The sequence below is a fragment of the Episyrphus balteatus genome, chromosome 2 (assembly GCF_945859705.1).
Source record: "Episyrphus balteatus chromosome 2, idEpiBalt1.1, whole genome shotgun sequence".
Lineage (NCBI taxonomy): Eukaryota > Metazoa > Arthropoda > Insecta > Diptera > Syrphidae > Episyrphus > Episyrphus balteatus.
The window spans coordinates 8,418,998-8,439,612 of NC_079135.1; positions in this window are offsets into that span (position 1 = coordinate 8,418,998).

A 20,615-nucleotide genomic window follows, 5' to 3' on the forward strand; every position below is an offset into this window, starting at 1 on the left:
ACCGGTGCGGTCGACTCGGCGTGTTTCGGTTGCTTTTTATCTCTCACACCACGCGAAGAAAAGGTGAAATGATAAATTAATGAGCCTTTATCGGTTTGAGGAACGTTATTACGTTGGGTTTGGTTCTTTTGCGCGGCGATAACGACGCACGATGACGATGACCTACCAACCAACCGACACGACGACACTGAAATGTGGAAAACGGTGGACGACAGGAATTTGTGTTGTGGCCAAAGGATTTAAAGTTCTTTGAAAAGGAGCTAATTGTGTATAGAAGGAGGCGGGGGAGAAAATGAAATGACTTAACTCTCTGATAAGCATATTGTTGTTGTTGTTGTGGTGTTGGCTTATTATTTTCCAACTTGGAAACCAAAGTGGTGGTGTTTTGGTTTGGTTATTAATGGGATTTTGGTACGCAATGTGGAAGCATTTTCATAAGCGGATTAAGAGGAAATCGATTCGGCATGGCTAGGCAGTATTTTCTTACAATTTTTTGTGTTTGCTTGTGTTCGCCAAAGAGAATTTCTAGAGCTTAGTTAACTTGTTTAATTAAATGGATAAGGAATGGAAGTGTTTCTTTGATTTTGTTATACAATAGTTATACGGGGAGTTATTAGAGAAGAAGAAGAGGTGTAGAGAAATGGAGAGATTTGCAATTTATTATGAAGTGGATAGTTCAACAGAAATGGGTAATTAAACTGGCAGAGGGCTAAGCCCTTGGAATATACTTATAACTTTTACCACCAACCAACTTTGATTTTTGATTAAAGAGGTTATAACCAAATGACCTACTCAAGGAACACAAAATTTAATTCTGAGAAGTAAAAGTTGATGAACTCACTTCAAGGTGTTAAATAATTTATGTTTGATAGGAAAAGTTGATAGAACTAGGTTTGTTCAATTTCTGAGAATTTTAGTGAAATTTTCGAAATAATAAGACGAAATGCTGTTGATAAAATCCAGTTGGAAACTAGTGAAAAATCTTGAAAATAGACCCCAGGTTGCTAAAATGACTGTTCACCACTGAATTCGGTTACTGAAAACAACCAAATTGACTAGAAAATAAATAATGCAAGTTGAAAAAAAGTTTTTTTTGCCTCTTTTACTTAAGAAAACAAGTTTTCAGAATACATCCCTGTGACCATAATTCTATGAAAATCAGAGCTCACGTAGATAACATGAGAAGGTAGCCTAATATAATTAATTCTCTTTCAAGTCAAATATGTCATATCCCATCTAGTTATAACTATCAAATCAAGCCATTCCAAAAAGCCCACGAATTCAATTAATAATCACCTCAAAACCTATATAAAATCCCAAATCAATTTCAACCATTTGACTTTGACAGGTTATGTCTCTTTTTGTCACCGCTTTTATCCATTAAAGCTTTGAATTAGAATTTTTGACACCGCACTTCTAAAATCATTCATCTGATAAACATATAGAAAAATCTTAAAAAAAAAACCACACATAGGTGACCACATCGCTTTGGTTCCTAAATCATAACACCAATTCCCATTGAACTTGCACCATCATCATCATCATCCACATATACAAGTTCATCTAATGTGTAGGTGTAGATCAAATGTTCTATGCCCATATCAAAATTTCAAATCCACAACCCACCGAAAAACCATTCATGGAAATTTTCTAAATTCTCTTCGTATTTCTAGCCGCACTACCGCTGCGTTTGCCACCAAACCAAACGAAACGAAAAATTTGAATAACAAATCTCATTTATAGGTTCAGTGACCAAAAATTAATTTTCATTCATGCTTCGCCACCCGGGTCCCGTATTTGGGCATCCACTAGCCCGTGTAATCGTTATATAGCAAGATAGAGATACCTAGTCCCAGAAGTAATGGTTCGTATAGGCTTGGAAAAAAAAAACAAGTGTAGGCGCTTCGACATATCCATATAATGATTAAGAAGTTGATCCAAAATTTTGAAATTGAAAAATACAGAGTTTCAATCAAATTGACATCAAACACCTATCTCCAAGTGACATTTCATGAACACGTTAACAAATACCAAACAAGAGACAACACTTCAATAGTTTAAAGCTAAGTAGTAATCGAAATTTGTGTGATGTTGTCAAAAATGGAATTTCTTTGAGTTTTTTAGATACGAATCTCTTCAAAGGAAGTACATTTGAAACAAAGTAAAGACTTCGTTTTTTTTTTAACTCTTCAGTTTCGAGAAGCATGTCTTGACAATGCGTTTTTAGTTCTGTTCTAAAAAGACAAAATTGCACAAATTTTATTCGACACTGGCATGCTTGGTACTCAGAAACCACACAACAGCTTTTAAGGTTTGCAGTCTTAAATAAAAATGATAAAAATTAGTTTTGCAACTTATTTGTCAAAGACTGTTAAGCTGTAAAATTGATGGTTTAAAAGACAATTTTGTATACCTTCCATTAATTTTGGTCACATGAATTCATGAGAATCAACAAGAACGAACATATATATTGAACAATGTATTTTTGTCTTTTAACATTTTGTCATTATTTGTGTATGAAAAGTTTACAAAACAAATAAATATATCATCTAAAAGCCTAATATTTTTTTCTAAACAATAAAACTTTAATGAAGTCTAAGTGAAGCAAATTTGTTAGTTGGGAGGGCTGTAGAAAAAAAATCCGTATCAGAGCCCAAAAAACAGTTCATAACTCAGTATTGAATTTTTTATATTTTTGAACTCTTTTTCCATTCTTATAGTAAATTTAAAATCCCAAAAATCGACCCACACATTGCTGCCAGCAACATAACGGAAAATAGATATGTATCTATTATTATTCATTTCATTTAGGTCATACTAAATTATGAGAATCAACAAGAACGAATATTTTTCCTAAACAAAAAATTCGTACGTTTCAAAAACGATTTATTTACAAAAAAGAATAAACCAAACAATGAGAAATCTTTAAAAAAAAACCTTGACTCTAAAGTCTAAATGAATGAAAAAGATTTTTAAACCATTTATAATTGTCATATTAAGAGAGGCAATTTAAATTTTATTTAAAATTTGACCAAATCATAAATTTCCAAGAAAGAGCTATTTTATAAAGAGATTTTCGGTTTCATCAAACTTCAGCTTCCAACAGACAAGAGACGAAAAAGAAACCTCTTTCTATCTACCAGTTCTCTTTTTAATAAAAACACTGATTGTGAGAAAAGCTTAATCCAACTTGTTGGAGCCGCAATCAGCTGGGAATAGGAGTAACAAAATAACAAACACACTTCGATCGCTTCAAACACTTTGGTCAGTCAAATACAAGTTCGACTTCCCGATGACTGATATTAGAACCGGTAATTGAAACCTGTTGTCAAAATAAGTCGATAGTTGTAGCTGATACTGGTATCCAACTGCACCTCCGCAAAGCTAACCTCAGACGGAGCTGACACTCAATAGAGGCAAAGTATAAAGGAAAAACTAATTCCGGATCGAACGTGGGAAACTCCGCCATGCTGAGAGACCTTAATCCGCAATCCGGGTATGAGAACTCAAAAACTCTATACAACAAACTCAATATAAGCCCCTGAGGCATTATATAGTCTGCGTGGGTGCTGAGTCACCCAGCAAGATTGTGTGTAGTTGTTCAGCTGTGGAATTTGTTACTTTCTTATGAGTTCGATTTGATTTACTATTTTGCCGTGTACCACGTGTTGGGGTTTGACAGCAAGTGTCAGTGGGCCAGCTGTTATTGTTGTTGTGCTGCTATCTCGTGAAACTCGATTTTAATAAGTGGGGGAATCGAATCAATGAATGAGTCGGTCGATGGTGGAGGAAGAGAGGTGGTATAGTTGAGACGACTGACAAACGAGAACAACGACGATGACGACGACACGGTGACCCTCATTTGTTGGTGGAATATTATGATGTTGTATGAGAAGCATGATTAAACCTGACTGATCATGAATGCCAAGCCAGATGATCTTTTTTTTCACATTGCGGGACTTAATAACTTAATTTCATTGAGATGCGCAATCGTGTTAATTTTTTTTCCTTCTTCTACTTTTTTTTTGTTCGTAAAGTGAATGAATATGAGATGAGATAAGATTTTAGAGCAAGGAATGATGACTTTTGAATGCTAGCGGCTACTTTTTAAATGCAAATATTACGAAAGATTATGATTTAGTTATGAAAATTGGCATTGAATCAATTGTGTGTATTATTAAAGGCATTTTTGTTGAGTCATTTTCAATATTGATGTAATTCAGCACAAATTCAGCAACATACTAATATTTGTTGTCATGATGCTAAAAAGATATTGGTGACACGAAATGTTGAAAATTAATAAGAAATGAAGTTATGTACAACTAAAAGCAATTCGTCGTTCAATCAGAAAAAATCAAATAATCGTTTCACCCAGGCCCAATAGTAGCTTTTATTTTTAAAGCCTCAAATATTTGTACCAAGTTTTATGATAAACATAGTGAAAATTATTTTTGCAACATATTTGTGCAACATTATATAGCCGTAAAATTGATAGTTTAAAAGATAATCTTGTATAACTGCAATATATTTGGTATAATTTCTTAATTAGATTTGGTCATTCGAATTCATGAGAATCACAAAGAACGAACATTTGGAACAAATGGTTTTATTCGTTTTTTAGGACCACGAAACTATTTATATGTTGTTAAAAAGCACATCTTTGAATAACAATAATTCAAGTCTGTCAAAAAATAGTAAGAGACAAAAAAAGGCCAAGCATCGTCCTAAAGGTTTCATAGCGCATTTAACTTTTATTTTCGTCAGAAGAACTTTCTATTTTTTTACCACCTCTTGATATGATGCTTCTATTGTCTATTACTTTATATCAACTTATTGACATCAAATTCCTAAGTCAGAAAATTCTAAGTTTACCAAAAAAAGTTATCGATCTCATCTCATTAATTTTAAATATTTATTCAAACAGTAGGTGATATTTAGACCGTTCAAGATTCTAGATTTGATCAGCAGCTTCTTTATACAGGTGACGGCCGTCATGGGTTCATGTGTCCAGCCATGCTTGGAGCAGCGATTAAAGTAAACAAAAACCGACAGGCAGTAAAAAATTGTCTGTCTGCGATCGTTGGAGGTGTGGATATAAAGTGAAGGTGAGAAGTAGGCAAAAAAAATAACCAAAAAGCAAAATTTGCAAAATAAAAAAAAAATAACAAAAATCCCTTGAAAATTGTCGTCATCAAGGAGTGCCGCTGGCTTACAATCCACAGAGGCCGAACATTTCTGACACATGAGTAATCAACTAAAAAACCTTCGCTTCATCGTCGTTGTCGTCCGCGCAAGCAAACCATATCAAGAAGGTGTTTCACGCCACCATAGCCATCGCCATGCCAACCGCCAAGAGGGTGGATGTCATTTACATAACATTCGCCCGAACCGCGATTTCGTGCATAAGGCACGCAAACGCACTCTTTAGGTGGGCCAATATTCGAGCTCAGCCAGCGCAGCAGCTTGGGGCTTTAGATGGTCGTTGTTGTCGTGGGAACCAGGTTCGCGCGAACAATTTTGCGCATTCTGTCATGTCTCCGATTTCGGTTTCGTTTCGGTTTCAATGGCACCAATAATAAAGTCTACATACACACGAGAGAAGGTTCTTTTGGTTTTTGGTGCGGGAGTTGTCATTTATTTTGTTGTTTTTATTAGTATTTTTTTTAACGAGATAAATTTCGATCGCATTTTTTTATTCATATTAAATATTCAGAACAAGCAACTTAATGGCAATTCATTGGAAATATGTGAAAGTGATTTAGTTTGCAAATATTTCGATAGGTGTCATTTTTCTTGTACCGAAAATTCTTTAGGTTACTTGAATGTAAATGTTAAGAGGTTAAATTTTTGCTTTTGATGACAATTTGGTTTAAAATAAGTAGTACTTCAGCATAAACTCATGTAAATCATGGATTGCTTCCATAAAATCAAGATTTTCATGTAAAATCTTGTGTAAATTTACAGAGTTTCTCTGTAAAATCAGTGGTTTCATCGATTAAGTCACGTCAAATCAAGGAATTTCTCCATAAAATTACGCGTTTTCGGTTTAAAATCCCTGGTTTCCTCGGTAAAATCGCGGTTTTTTTTTCGTCAAATCACGCGTATCCAGCGTAAGACTATAGAGTTCCTCTGTAAACTCGGTATTGCTTCCATAAAATCACGTATTTTCTCATTCAAATCTCTATTTATCTGCGTAAAATTGGATTTTTCGGTCAAATCATGAGTTTCTTGGTTTTCCTCGTTAAAATCTCCGGTTGTTTCGATAAAATCATAAGGTATTCCTTTGTAAAATCACGGTTAAATCACGTGTTTCTTTGGTAAAATCAAAGAGTTCCTTTGTAAAATCTGTATTTCTTCCATTAAATCACGTGCTTCTTCGTTGAAATCTGTATTTTTCTAGGTTAAATCAGAATTCGCCTGTAAAATCACGGGTTTTTCCGTCAAACCAAGCGTTTATTGGGTAAAATCAAAAAGCTTCTCTGTAAAATCTAAATTTCTTCAATAAAATCACTTATTTTTCTCGTTAAAATCCTAGGTTTTATAGGCAAAATCACCAAATCACGCGTTTCTTGGATAAAATCACAAATTTCGTCTTTAAGATCAGTATCGTTAAAATCCATATTTTTTTCGGAAAAATCGCGGAATTCCGCTTGAAAATCACGTGTTTCATCAATTTTTCTGTCAAATCACACAGTTTTTGGGTAAAATGACTGTGTTTTTTGATCAAGTACGCGTGGTTTTAGCATATAATTACATGTTTTCCAGTTAAAATCTTAGGTTTTCTCAGTTTTCTCACGGAATTCCTCTGTAAAACCGCCTTTTTTTTTGTCAAATTACGGGTTTTCGGTAAAATCACACATTTTTTGGTGTAAATCACGGTGTTCCTTTGTAAAATCAATATGTTCGTTCATAAAATTAAAAGTTTCATGTGTTTTCTGTGGAAAATGACGATTTTCTTGTGTAAAATCATGGGGTTTCTATGTAATATGAGGGATTTCGTTCAATAAATCACATATATTGGCAAAATACCAACAAATTATTTTGTTTTGCATTTTTAGTTATTTCTTAGTGACCGTCAAAATAAATTATTTCCTACCTTCCATATGGGGTCTTTTTAAATTGTCTAATTTAATTTTCTCATAATGATTCCTCTTTTGGTCACTTTTGTTAAGAAAAAACTAATTCAATTCAAAATGCTAAATTATCCAAAAATTAACTGATCATTCATAAAAATATGTCCTTCTCAGGGTTCGGACTTTACTTCGATCGAAGTAGATTTACTTCGATTTTGGGCAAAAAATAAAATCTACTTCCCTACTTCTCTTTTTCAGGATCTACTTCTTTTTTTCTTAATTGAAAAATATTTTTCAAGTAATAAATTTAGAGAAAGGGATTTAACTTCAATTTTAAATCTGGTCAAGGCATTGAGAAATAAAGCTCAACTGATATCTCAAAAGATGAATGGAGGCCAATTATTCTTCGAATTCAAGATAGAAATAAAGTTTGTCAAAGTAATTTTGACTGATTTTGAAGAATTCCGGATCAAAAATTTGTTAGATTATGCTGAATTAACCGTTTTACCCTTAAGCACCGTTACATCTTTTGGAAAAGATCATAATAAAAAAGTAAAGAAAAATAATTTTGTTGAAAAATAATTTTTTTTGAATAAAGGAGAATGGGCATTTTGGACGTTGAGCGGCCATTAATAAAATTGGTATCAAATGAGAGGACTATAACTTAGGAAAAACTTTTACTATGGACGTTTCGCAGTATTGCGTTAAGAATGTAAGAAAATGCAGTATTAGTATCGTTAATGCATTATTCAATGTATGAACGACAAATTGGTTTATAATTTTATTTGGAACATAAAATATGATGCTCTGTCATTTTCCCTGAGTCTGAGTCATTACTCTTGAAAATCCGACCAATAGAACTCATAATATAAGATTTTTAAGACAACCACTTCAAGATTTTGTTCGAAAGTTTTCAAACAATTCAAACTAACAAAAAATTGAATAACGAAACTCTCAAAATACTCTTGAAACTGTTGTTTTAAAATGCTTATAGTTTGGGTTCTAGTGGTTGGATATTCAAGATAAAGGTCTTCAGATTTAGGGAAAATGAGAGAGTATCGTATTTTGCACTTAAAATACACACATAAGATACAACTTTGAGACAATCTGCATAAAGTGTTATATGCAAAAATGCATTTTATCCATTTTTGGAGTACGTCACAAGGATAAAACTTCTCCACAATATATGTAAACCTTTATTACATCAAAAAATAACAAATTCATTCCTGGCGGTGCAATGTCCACATTCCATACAAACTTGCCCATTCTCCTTTTTGGAAATAAATGTTCTGAAAGTTTAATGTTGAAATCTACTTCCGAAATTTTGGATCTACTTCACTTTTTTTTCAAATTTGCTTCGAAATTTTGAAACTGAAGTCCGAACCCTGGTCCTTCTATTTTGTTTTTATTTATTATTTCATCGTCTCTGTGGTTCCTCATTTAATCTTACAACTAAATGGCCAGATAAAAACATCAATTTCAAACCAATTCCCTGTGAATGTAATTCTTTTATTTAATTTTTTTTTTTTATTTTGCTTCTTTTAACTGTCCTGCTGTCTAACTCCCTAGGGAGAGTTGTTTACTCAAAGATTTGTCACAAATAATTTGTCTCCGCCAACAACCTAAACTGTCGTGTGTGTGTGTTTGTGTTTTATGTTGCCAGGATCTCTGACCAAAAAACCAAAATGAAGAAAAGAAAAATCCTCTTACCTTTGTTACTATTTTGTTGTTATACACACACCTTGATTTATTGCCCAACAATATCCACAAGGAGATGAAATTGAAAAAGAAGGACTTTCCAGGAGCAACAAAAAAAAAAAAGAAAATGTTCTTTCATATATAATATATATTTTAGTTGTTATACCCAATGCACCACTCTTCGAACGGAAAAGTTCAAAAGGATATCTTTGGGTTTTTTGCCGCAAGGATTCTATTAAATGAAAGTGCTTACATAGAGACATGGCAAAAGCAGTCGTCGTTGTCGTCTTCGTTGTCGGTCGTTGTTGTAAGCCTCAAAGTCAATCGACCATATGTGGTGCGGCTTGGTTTATATAGTTTAGTTGTGTCGTGGTTGGTGTGTGACCCTGCAGATGGATCACTCCATTTAGTTGGCTTTATTGATGGTGTCCTCCTTATAGAGAAGAGGACTATTTATATTGCACAACAATAGCTGGGTTAGAAAAATTGGAACAATAAAACGGACTTATTTATATTTACAAAAGAATATAGTTTCGCTTCGCCCGCCCGCTTTGACACTTGTGTGAAGAAGAAAAATGACTTTTGTTCGGATATAATGGCATCAATAACATTGCAAGTCAAGCATTTTGTGAGAATATACAAATAGAAAATATATAATATCCTTGTCTTCGGTCTTATTTTACTTTCTGAGTAAATTTTATTAAAGTTGTTGTAACATGGGTACTTTAACTTGTAAACTGGGTAGATAATTTGCAAAAGATGCAGTTGGGTTATTTTGGAAATAAATCAACTGGGAATAAAGTTATCATGCGGGAGAGGGTATTTAATTCCAAAGAAGATTGCAAACTAGTTTTTAGGAGAAATAGAATTTCAGCTAAAATGCTCTTTACTTGTTCTGTAATCATCATTTTTTAGTGATGTGTCTCGAACGCGTTCCGAATTTGTCCCGAAGGTGTGCCAAATGTGTTTTATAATGGTCCCGGACGTGTCTCAAACGTGTCTTGAACGTGTCCCCAACTTGTCCCGAATGTGTTGCGAATGTTTCCCTAACGTGTCTTGAACGTGTCCTAAACGTGTCCCAAATGTGTCCCAAACATGTCTTGAAAACACTAGCAACATTGTAACATTCATGAATTGTCATAAATCTTCCAACATTTACTTTTCCTCTTAAATTTAGACTCAAAAACCACCTTCTTTTCAATTACAACTTAGAATTAAAAAACCTCAGTACATGTCACGCCTCTAAAACCGATTGAATCATTCCCTCCAGTCATTTTCCAATACTTTGTTACCATCTCTACTCTAACCATCACCTGTTACCTGTGTTCAAAGTGCCGTTCCTATTAAATAAATCAAGATCGCTCAACTACCGTATAATCTAAACTGAATCGTGTTTCAAACACCATCCACGTTTTGTTGTTGTTGTTATTCGATTGATAAAAGCCTTTTTGCATTGCATATAAACGTTTGTTAACCAAATGCGCCAATCTAATCAATATCATCCAACCTATAACGATGTGATAATTATTTGATGATGCCATAGATAGGTTTCGATTCATTAAATATACGCAACAGCTTTTGCTATGCATCGCATTAAGCCGGCCGGCTTGACTGTTGCAACAGAAGTCGGAGTAATGCCGGCTAAGGAGGCCTTGCATTGACCATCATCTCGCAAACTTCAACCACAAGAGACGAAGTGCAGCCGCGCGTCGTCGCATCACCATCACCGCGCTGCTGATGTTAATGCTGCATCAACCATAACCATGGGTAGCGCAGCAAAATGACCAAGTCACGATTATGTTTTTCCCTAAGTGCCTTCGCCTTGGCAAAAGTCTCTCGACTCAACTCAACATTATTTAACGAGGTATCGTTTCCATGGCCATCTATAATGCTAACGCCAGCCGCATGCCGCATATCCCCAGCATCTTGATATTGCGATGGCGGTGGTGGTGGTGTTGGGGGCTGTAAATATCAGCGGCACGGTGTAGGTATAAGCGCCCGCCCGGTGTTGGCGTGATTCTGTAATTGCGACCATGCCAATTAATAGTCTCTTTCTCTCTCTTTGATATGCGTTAGCGGATCTTACAATATTGCTACTTAAAAATAATGTTCTTGGCTATTAGTGATTGAGGAATGACCGTGGCGCCATCTAATTAGCTGATTTGCCGTCGATTATAGTATACGATGGTTCAACAATTAATTAATAAAATTTTGCATCTTTTCTTCTGCATGCGGGCAAGGTCTTCAGTTTTTTGTTTTTTTTGTTTGTTTTTGATATCGAAGTCTTAAAACAAAAATTGTGAAGATAAGGTACTTGAGGCTAAGAGGTTTTATTTAAGGTTTTTTTTGTTTTTATTGGTTGTTAAAAGTTTGCTTTGAAAAAATTGCAAGACTCCGGCCATCTTTTCTTCGAAACGGTTGTACATTTCGGTCAGAAAGTAAATTTATTTCCTTCTTCTCCTGCTCTGCTAACCCGAGTAAAAATAGAAATTGAACAAAAAAAAAAAAAAAACATTTCTTGACCGCCGCTTTAATATCGCCGCTTTACTATCGCCGCACTACGGCCGCACTACGGCCGCACCATGTTCAGAAATTACTATTCCGCTTCACCTTCGCTACACTTCGCCATACCATGATCAAGAATTTCTTTTCCGCCACAGCCGCACAATGTTCAAAAATTATTACTCCATCGCACTACAGCCGTACCATGATTTAAAATTTCTATTCCGCGCGCACCACCGCTGAACCACAGCCGCATCATTTTAAAAATTACCATTCTTAAGTATCAGCGCCGCCTCACTACAGCCGCAACATTACTAAATTACTATTCCGCCGCACTACAGCCGCACAATGATCACAAATTTCTATTCAAAAATTACTATTCCGGCGCACTGACGACGCCAAACCACAGCCGCAACATGTTCAAAATATTTGTTTTGCGACTTTTTGCAAGTTTTAAGTGGAGCTCGTGTTTAATCTATGAAATCACAAACAAATTTTAACAAAAGGTGAAAAATTTCACAACAATCCATAACACATTCCAAGATATCTGGGATATCAATTTTCAGTTGCAGATGTAGAGTTATTTTCTGTTGCTATCTTCAAACAGGAATAGCCCAGTACCTATTGTGTTTCCCTGATATGGAATGTGCCACGACACATATCCCAGCGAATGTGTTTTTGCACCCGACCCGCCTTTTCGCATCTGATAGAGTTGCACATTGTATTGTTTCTTGTTTCCTAAATGCTTCTAGAGATGCATTTCCCTGATTTTGAATCTGAATCTGCGCCATCAAACTGATTGTTTGAAATTCTCATTTCAATCCTTGTATCTGGCACTACTAACCCACGTTTAACTGTGAGATACAAAATACACCACCGCCATTATACGGTGCAGTTACAATTCAAAAGTATCTCTGTGGCTTTACTTTTTTTTTGCAAAACACCATACAAATCGTATACAGCATTGCTCCTGCCAAAAGGGTACAAATCCTTTGTGTTAAAGGAAGGATCATTATGCGTGTGTCGTATACGTGTTGACAGAGATCTCAACGCCTCTGGCAAAACATCTAACCTCTATAGAACTTCGCAGAGGTGTTTGCTAAATGCATTTTTGCACCTGCATGGTGCAATTCACACAAGCCAGATGTTTTTAACGGTATCTACCTCTATCTAGTGCCAAAGTGTGATGTGTATGTCTTTTAACCGTTCTATGGATGGCGTTGTTGATGATGATGATGATGATGATGATGGCACGGTTCGCTGCCGAAAGAAGGATTTGATTGAGTTTTCAACAAACTTAATGAAATGTTTTCCTTTTCTTCTATTTTATTTATACTTTTTTGTTGGTTTGAGTATAAAAGGAGAGCAGCACACACGAGTCATATATGCGGTCTGGGGATGATTTTCATCAAGAGAGTGTTGAAATAAATCAGTTATTCATATTCCACTCGTGTAAGGGCTTAAAGGTGTTATAATAGAATTAAGGTAAAACCCCGCCAGGTTTCAATTCAAATAAAATATAATGAAAAGAAACGAAAAATGAGGAAGTAAGTATATTTTGGAAGGAAATTGTGAGGTTTAACGGGGATTATTTTTTGTATTATTTGGTGAATTAAACAGCACATGGATGAAATTATAGAAGAAAAGGGTAACTGTTATGATTACAGGAAGATAAATAAGTACCTACCTATCTACCTGAGAGATGTCTGGATTTCGATTTTTGCTAAATTGAAATCCAAACTTCAGAAAACATCAAATTAACCAAAACCAGAAATCAAAAATCCCATAAAAAAAACGTTAGATAAACCAACGTTTTAAAAACTAACAGTATTTAAAACACAAAATTCTTGGATATTTTATTTTTAGTATTGTGTACTTTCAAACCTTTAACGTCAGCTAGAAAAATGTATACTATGATTTTGTCAGCCTAAAAAAATATAGACTTTATTGTCATTTAATAACACTATATTCAATTTAATAAAACATAACATGTTTTATACCCAGCAGACAAACAAGACGCTTCCAACGATACCTCATTTGTTAAATTATGATAGGTAGTTTGGAAGCTGTGATAGAACAGATGAACATACATACATATATTTTCATCTGTTTCATCATAACTCCTGACTAACTTATCGTAACTTGATAAATAAGGTATCATTAGAAGCGTCTTGTTCATCTCCTGGTCATAAGCTATGAAGTTCATATCTACATAGACATACCGGATAAACTCATCATAACCTTTACCCTTAACTTTGCCGTAACATAGTAATAAAACAAAACAATATCGACTCGGTACATTGAATGTTTTTAAACCATACATCCAGATCAAGGTTGTTCTTCATACATTTTATCTCAACTTGACACATGACACAGAAAAAACTAAGATCCAATAAAATAAAGACACAGAAAAAGTGTTACTGCATAAATCACACACAACAATAATAATTGTTTTGTGCATGCAGAGTGTCCGAGAAATCGCATTTCTGCATCGAATATTCAATTAAGCCTTCAACTTCCTTCCGTTGATCCAGATCCATGCAGCATGCATGCAGTTCTTGAAATCAAAATATCACTCCTCTGTGCATCCATTTTCCAGAAGTTAATTACAGACACAGATAAATATTAAAACAATCGACGATGGGAAATTCCCATATTGAACTCATTCTTGATTGAACAGCAGAAACGTTCGTTGTTGTACCTGGCACACATCATCTTCCTAGGGGGTCCTTTACTATATCGTCGGTATATTGCCGATTGCGATGACGGACCCCATCATCATGACAAATGAACCACTTCGCCAAGAGAGAGAGAGAGTCGTCCTTCGACTCCTGAATTATTAAAATTTCACCATTGTGAATGAATAAGTTAGCAAACAACTGAACAGGTACCTCCTGACTCGAAGTGTGTGTGTCTGCTTTTATTGATTGCAATGATGCACCAGTGGACCATATATTTCCTCTTTACCCCATTTTCATCATCCTGAAAGACAGAGGAGGTACATTTTCGTCCACATATAAAGATGCAATTCGATAGTTTATGTTGCTCTTACTGAGTTACTGCATTAGATCTTTGAGTACAAGAGCCTTCCTTTGGTAAGCTTTGAGAGAGAGAAGAACTTTTACAAAACCCAAAATTCAATCAAACAAAACTTGATTGCATCGACATCAGCATCGTATCTTCTGTAGTTGTTGTTCGAATAATCCTCACAAGGAAACTTTGTGTTGTGTTCCGTAATTCCATAGTACTCCGGACTCTGTGTGTGTCGGCCTTGAGATAGAGCATGATGGCATTCCACGTTCATGTTGCAAGTCAATCGTAATTCATGACATCCAGCAATCTCGTGTACATGGAAAAACAATTACAACATTATTTCGATTTCGAATTGGAGTTGCAAGTTCTCTGGAGCGCGCAATCACATTTTGCTATGAAATCCTTGCTCAAGCCCTCCCTTCCACCAAAATACATACGATTAAAGTTGTTCGGGCATAATATAGTTACGGCCTGATGCAAAAGCGTATACATAAAACTATTTAATATCAAGGAAAGACATTTTGAGCCGGGACCGGACTGCGGATGAATCGATGTTTTAATCTTTAATGGTCTCCTATTATTATTTTATTAACAAAAAACTGCAGTGATAACATGACACAATGTCTCGCGGACGTTATAAAAATCCAGATGAACCATGAATAGGTTGGGTATCTATATGCAAACGAAGGTCCAAGTATTTTTTTTTATATAATGGAACTACGTCGTCAGCCCACGCACAAAATGGCAATCTTCTAGGCCTGTGTGTCCTGTCCGAAGAGTGCATGTTCTTTGGATGGGCTCTGTTTAATTGATATAACTGCTGGCCCCAGCGAGATGTAATGGTTGAGCATAACCGATTGTTACAGTTCGCGTGGACATGTCGTCTTTTTTTTTTATAACGATTATAATGCACATATAGGAACGGGAATGTAGCCAGGTATGGTCCAAAGTGGAGATTCGATCATTTCATATTGGAACTTGTTCAGCAGGAGGTATTCTTTTGAATTTTTCTGAACTCTTAAGCATGTACCTGTTGCGTTGTCGTCATGTTGCGCGTCAGGTTGAAATGGATTTTGTTTTAAATCTTAGATATCCTTGCTGAATCTGATATGGCCAAGAGGTGATATTATAGAAACGTCCTTGTGTGCGGTCGAAGAGTGGAATGTATATATTTTTTAGTTAACGGAAAGCCTTCAAATAAAAGATTACTTGGTTTAGTTCAGGCAAAAAGCTGTCAAAAACTTAGTTGAAAAGGGAGTTACAAAGTCATTTGGTTAAAATCCATGCGGTCTTAAAATTTTGCACCTTTATGACGTCAATTAAAACGATGATTATTTTCGTATTGGTGAAATATAAATCTTCCTATCCTTAAAACAAAATTATTTTTAATACATTTCCCACAATTAATTACTCAAAATGTATGTAAATCATTTCATTGTCAGGACATCTGCATTTGCTAGATAAAAATAAATGGAATAGATAAACATTTGTCTTTACATCTATAGTTTCTCTAACTAACAAATTAATGCTTCATAGAAGACAAAAGGACCTCTTATAAGTGTCTCTCTCAAACATTACCCATAAACTTGCATTACATCATCCTAACAATGAATGAACGAGCATGGACCGAACCGAACCGAACCAAAACCAAGAAACCAAATGAGCATAAACATGAACTATGTGCTGCGGTAAATATTTGTGTTCATTATTCTGGCAAATTGGCATAGTTCCGGTGGCGTTCCGGGTCACAGTTGTTGTTGCTGTAGTGTTGTCCAAATGGGCACTATCTATGATTATTCGCACTCTGTGTGTATCAACCAAGACTTGACTCGATGCTCATCGTCGTCGTAACGCTAGGACCTCTCTCTCTCTCGGAATTCATTCGTTTGCCTGATTAATTGGAACATTAGCAAGTTCCGTTTGACTGAACATCATACTTATGTTGCTCTAGGTCCTGTCTGCAGATATCCTTCCACCATCATAGTATCCCAAACCCAAAACTCAGAGCAACAGCTGTGCAGAAAACGGTATGGTTCAACAATAACATGGAAATTGTTACATCATATATACCAGCTATGTACTTCGTCCATCATTTCATTATACTGCCTTTTAGGCTAATTGCCTTGTCTTTTTGTGTATGTCTGAGGCAGTTCCCAAAAAACGACCAACACATAGATACATACTCGTATATCTCTCAAGCTAACCAAGGACTTTTTCAAACGGTAACGGTGACAACAACGTTTTCGACAATTTTTCCTTTTCGTGTTCGACGGTTATATAACTGCTGTGGTTCTGACCACATCGGTAACCAACGCCCATAATTTCACAAATTGGAGGAGTCTGTGGAGGAAGGACTCCTGGAAAAAACAACAAGGAAAAAATTTGCAAACACATAAAATGCTAAAGAAAATTAAACCAAATAAATTTGTGATTTTTCAGAATATGCAAGGACCTTTATTCGTGCGGGAAAGTTATTTTCATTCTTTCGGTTGCATGGATGTTCGTGAAGATGTGTGTGCTTATGAATATTATGTATATGATGGGTCTGTCCATTGAAAGGAAGGAGCAACTCTCCCAGAGTGTGTTCTTTTAAGCTGTTTTAACTTTGAGTTGGACGTTGCGTTGTTTTTTTTTTTGTGTTATCCTTTTTATAAAACACCAAAATTTTCGGTTTTCTCAACGAGAAAAAGGAAGTAGAGGTATTATCTCCAATTATTACAGTTTTATAAACTCGTTTGTGAGCCAACTTTTTGCGGATTTGTTAAACTGTTTAATTAGGTATATTGTGCATTTAAGGTAAACCCACTTTTTTTTGCTTGAAACTGAAAAAGGGGAGCTATTAAAAGTGCATTTTGTACTACTTCTACAGTGGCGTAGATAGGGGGGGGATCAGGGGGATATATCCCCCCCATTGATTGGGATCGATAATTGTACAACATAACCAGTCATGAACAAATAAGTTAAAGAAACACACTCTGAAAAAAACGCTATGGATTTCGAGTTTTTGATTAGCTTAAAGGTTATAAATATAGTTTACCAACTCTCGTTGCCATTAAGTCGGAGTTTCAAAGAGTGAATTTAGACTTGGTCCAAGCTTTGGATCTCGCCAAAGATTTAAGAGATCAACTAAAAATTAAATGGGCAGAAGGCGACTCATTTTCGAAAGTGTTTGTAGGTTCCAAAAAAAAAAATAACTGAAGTCCTTGATATAGGCTTCAAACATAAGAGAATAGTGAAGCGACAAAAGAATCGTTCGAACCCTTCGGTTCAAAGTACAGAAAAGAATATTTTCGTGTTACTGTTTTCAACATTTTCTCGATTTCTAAATAATGGGCCTTGAAGAAAAATTTAGAAACCATGAAAACATACTAGAAAGGATTTTGGTTCTTTCCAAGAATTCTTCGTCTGAAATAGACAAAGCAGCTAAAGAATTTAATGAAACTGTTGAGTTTTACCAAACATTTGGCTGCAGGACAATCTTCTATTCTTCCACCGAGAAAACAAGACCACGTAAAATAGAACAAAAACAATAAGATTTCCTTATGGTTTTCATCCAAGAAGGAAATATTATTTTAACAATCGGGTTTTCTTTATTGCAAAATTTGAAATAATGAAATTTTTACTAAATATAAAAAAGATTTTCTCCATGAAAATAATATTTAATAATTAATAATTGATGATTTTAATGAGGTTTCTTCATAAAACAGTTCAATAAGAAAATCTGTTAGTTTTTAGGTGGTCCTGGTCATATTTTTCTCTGTGTGAAGAATTAAAAACTCAGAAAAGATATTTTATCAGAAGGAATAATACTTCCTCTATGAACTCATTAAAAGCCCTCGATAGCAGCCCCGAAGAAAGTTTTTCTAGTACCCATATATATTTTATTAAAGATATAAGTTACACTGCTGGTTTCAACGTCAACCACCGAAAGAACTTTCTCCAATTTAAAGAAAATAAAAACAATACGAAGAAACATTATTAAAACTTTAAAAAAATTTGCGAACTAAATCCATCCCCCCCCCTTAGCGAAAAGCTATCTACGCCACTGCTTCTACTACTACTTCTACTTCTACTTCTACTTCTACTTCTACTTCTACTTCTACTTCTACTTCTACTTCTACTTCTACTTCTACTTCTACTTCTACTTCTACTTCTACTTCTACTTCTACTTCTACTTCTACTTCTACTTCTACTTCTACTTCTACTTCTACTTCTACTTCTACTTCTACTTCTACTTCTACTTCTACTTCTACTTCTACTTCTACTTCTACTTCTACGACAACGGCTTGGTCATCAACGCCTCTAAAACTAAGATGATGCACATCCGCAGTCCACAGTTCAAATCCACACAAAGCAAAATACTAGTTAAGAATGATGCCTGTCCCAACACCCCAATTGAAACTATAGAAATTGTAGAAACCTACAAATATCTTGGAGTGATCATCGACTGTCATTTTCTATGGAGACAACACATCGACAAGCTGCGCATGGATCTTAAAAAGACTTTATATGCACTGTCCCATTTGCAGTACTATACCACAGTTCCTGTGTTGAAACAAGTGTATTATGCGTTAGTGGAGTCCAAGCTTCGGTATGGCATACTTGCTTGGGGGAATGCAGCAACAACTCACATTCAAAAAATACAAAAACTTCAAAACTCAGCATTAAAACTAATAAATAAGGGATATACGCGAAACAATGATAGCACATTTAAAACTCTCAACGTCGAGCAAATTTTTAAGATGACCCTTATACTGGAATACTACGATGACAACCGATTCATTCGACCAATTGACCATATGATCAACACCAGACGACGCGCTCAAGGAATGCTTAAATTGCCAACCAACTACAATACATACGGAAGACGTCAACTCCTATACAGTGTTCCTTCAACCATCAACGAACTACCTCGACATTTAGTAAATATTGAAAATTTTAAAACCAGAAAAAAATACATTAAAAATTTCTTTTTAAACTCAAATGAATAAAATCATAATTATTTTTTTTTTTTTATAATCTTGTGTAATTATGTAAAATCACGTAAATTGCTTTAAATTTTATTTTTGTGAAACACAATCTCCTGCAGACAAGCCAAAAGGCTTCGCGGGAACTTATAATATTGTTAAATACTTTTTGATTACATGAATAAATTAAAATCTACAAAAATCTACTTCTACTTCTACTTCTACTTCTACTTCTACTTCTACTTCTACTTCTACTTCTACTTCTACTTCTACTTCTACTTCTACTTCTACTTCTACTTCTACTTCTACTTCTACTTCTACTTCTACTTCTACTTCTACTTCTACTTCTACTTCTACTTCTACTTCTACTTCTACTTCTACTTCTACTTCTACTTCTACTTCTACTTCTACTTCTAAATTAGATGGTTTCGACATGGAAATTTTGAATAGAAACAAACAGAGAGGTGGAGGAATTATGATGTTCATTCGGCAAAATTTAAATCATAAACGAATACCTTCAGTTACTGTATCGTATGAGAATATAAAAGTAAGTTACACGGAGAAAAATACTACTAAATACGTTGTGGGAATTTATAGACCACCAGGGTTTAGTAAAAAAGCATTTATTGAAGAAATAGGAAATAATCTAGGACAAATTGGAAGAAAAGAAGAAATTATAGTGATGGGAGACATGAATATAAATATTCGAGATGCAGAATCAAGCTATGTGAAGGATTACTTGGAGATGCTCGCCTCATTAAGACTTACGAATGTCATTACTGAATATACAAGGGTAGATCCGATTAATGGTACAAAATCAGTTATTGACCACGTTCTTGTAAGCGGTATTGACAACGAAATCAATTCCGCTGTGATAGAGAGCGGCATAACCGATCATTATGCAACTTTATACTACACCGTTACTATATCGACGTCAGAAAATCACATGGTAAACACTTCGTACATTTGTAATAACAAAGTTAATAATCATATACGTGAAGAAAACTGGGAAGAAGTTTTGAACGAAGAAGATCCTGATACGATGTACAATAAACTCGTCAGCAAACTCGATGCTATATATAAAAAATCAACTTTAATTAGAAGATCTCAAAACAAAAGAAATAATTGCCCATGGACAACCCCTTATCTCATCGATGAATGTAAAAAACGAGATGAACTATATAGACGGTGGAAAAATAATAGAAACAACAAAGGTTATGAAATGGAATACAAGAGATTCCGAAACAAAACTAATAAAATGATAGCAGCCCAAAAAGCAAATTATTATAGAAACCAGTTTATTCAGCTTAAAAAAGATCCTAGAAAGACGTGGGGATTAATA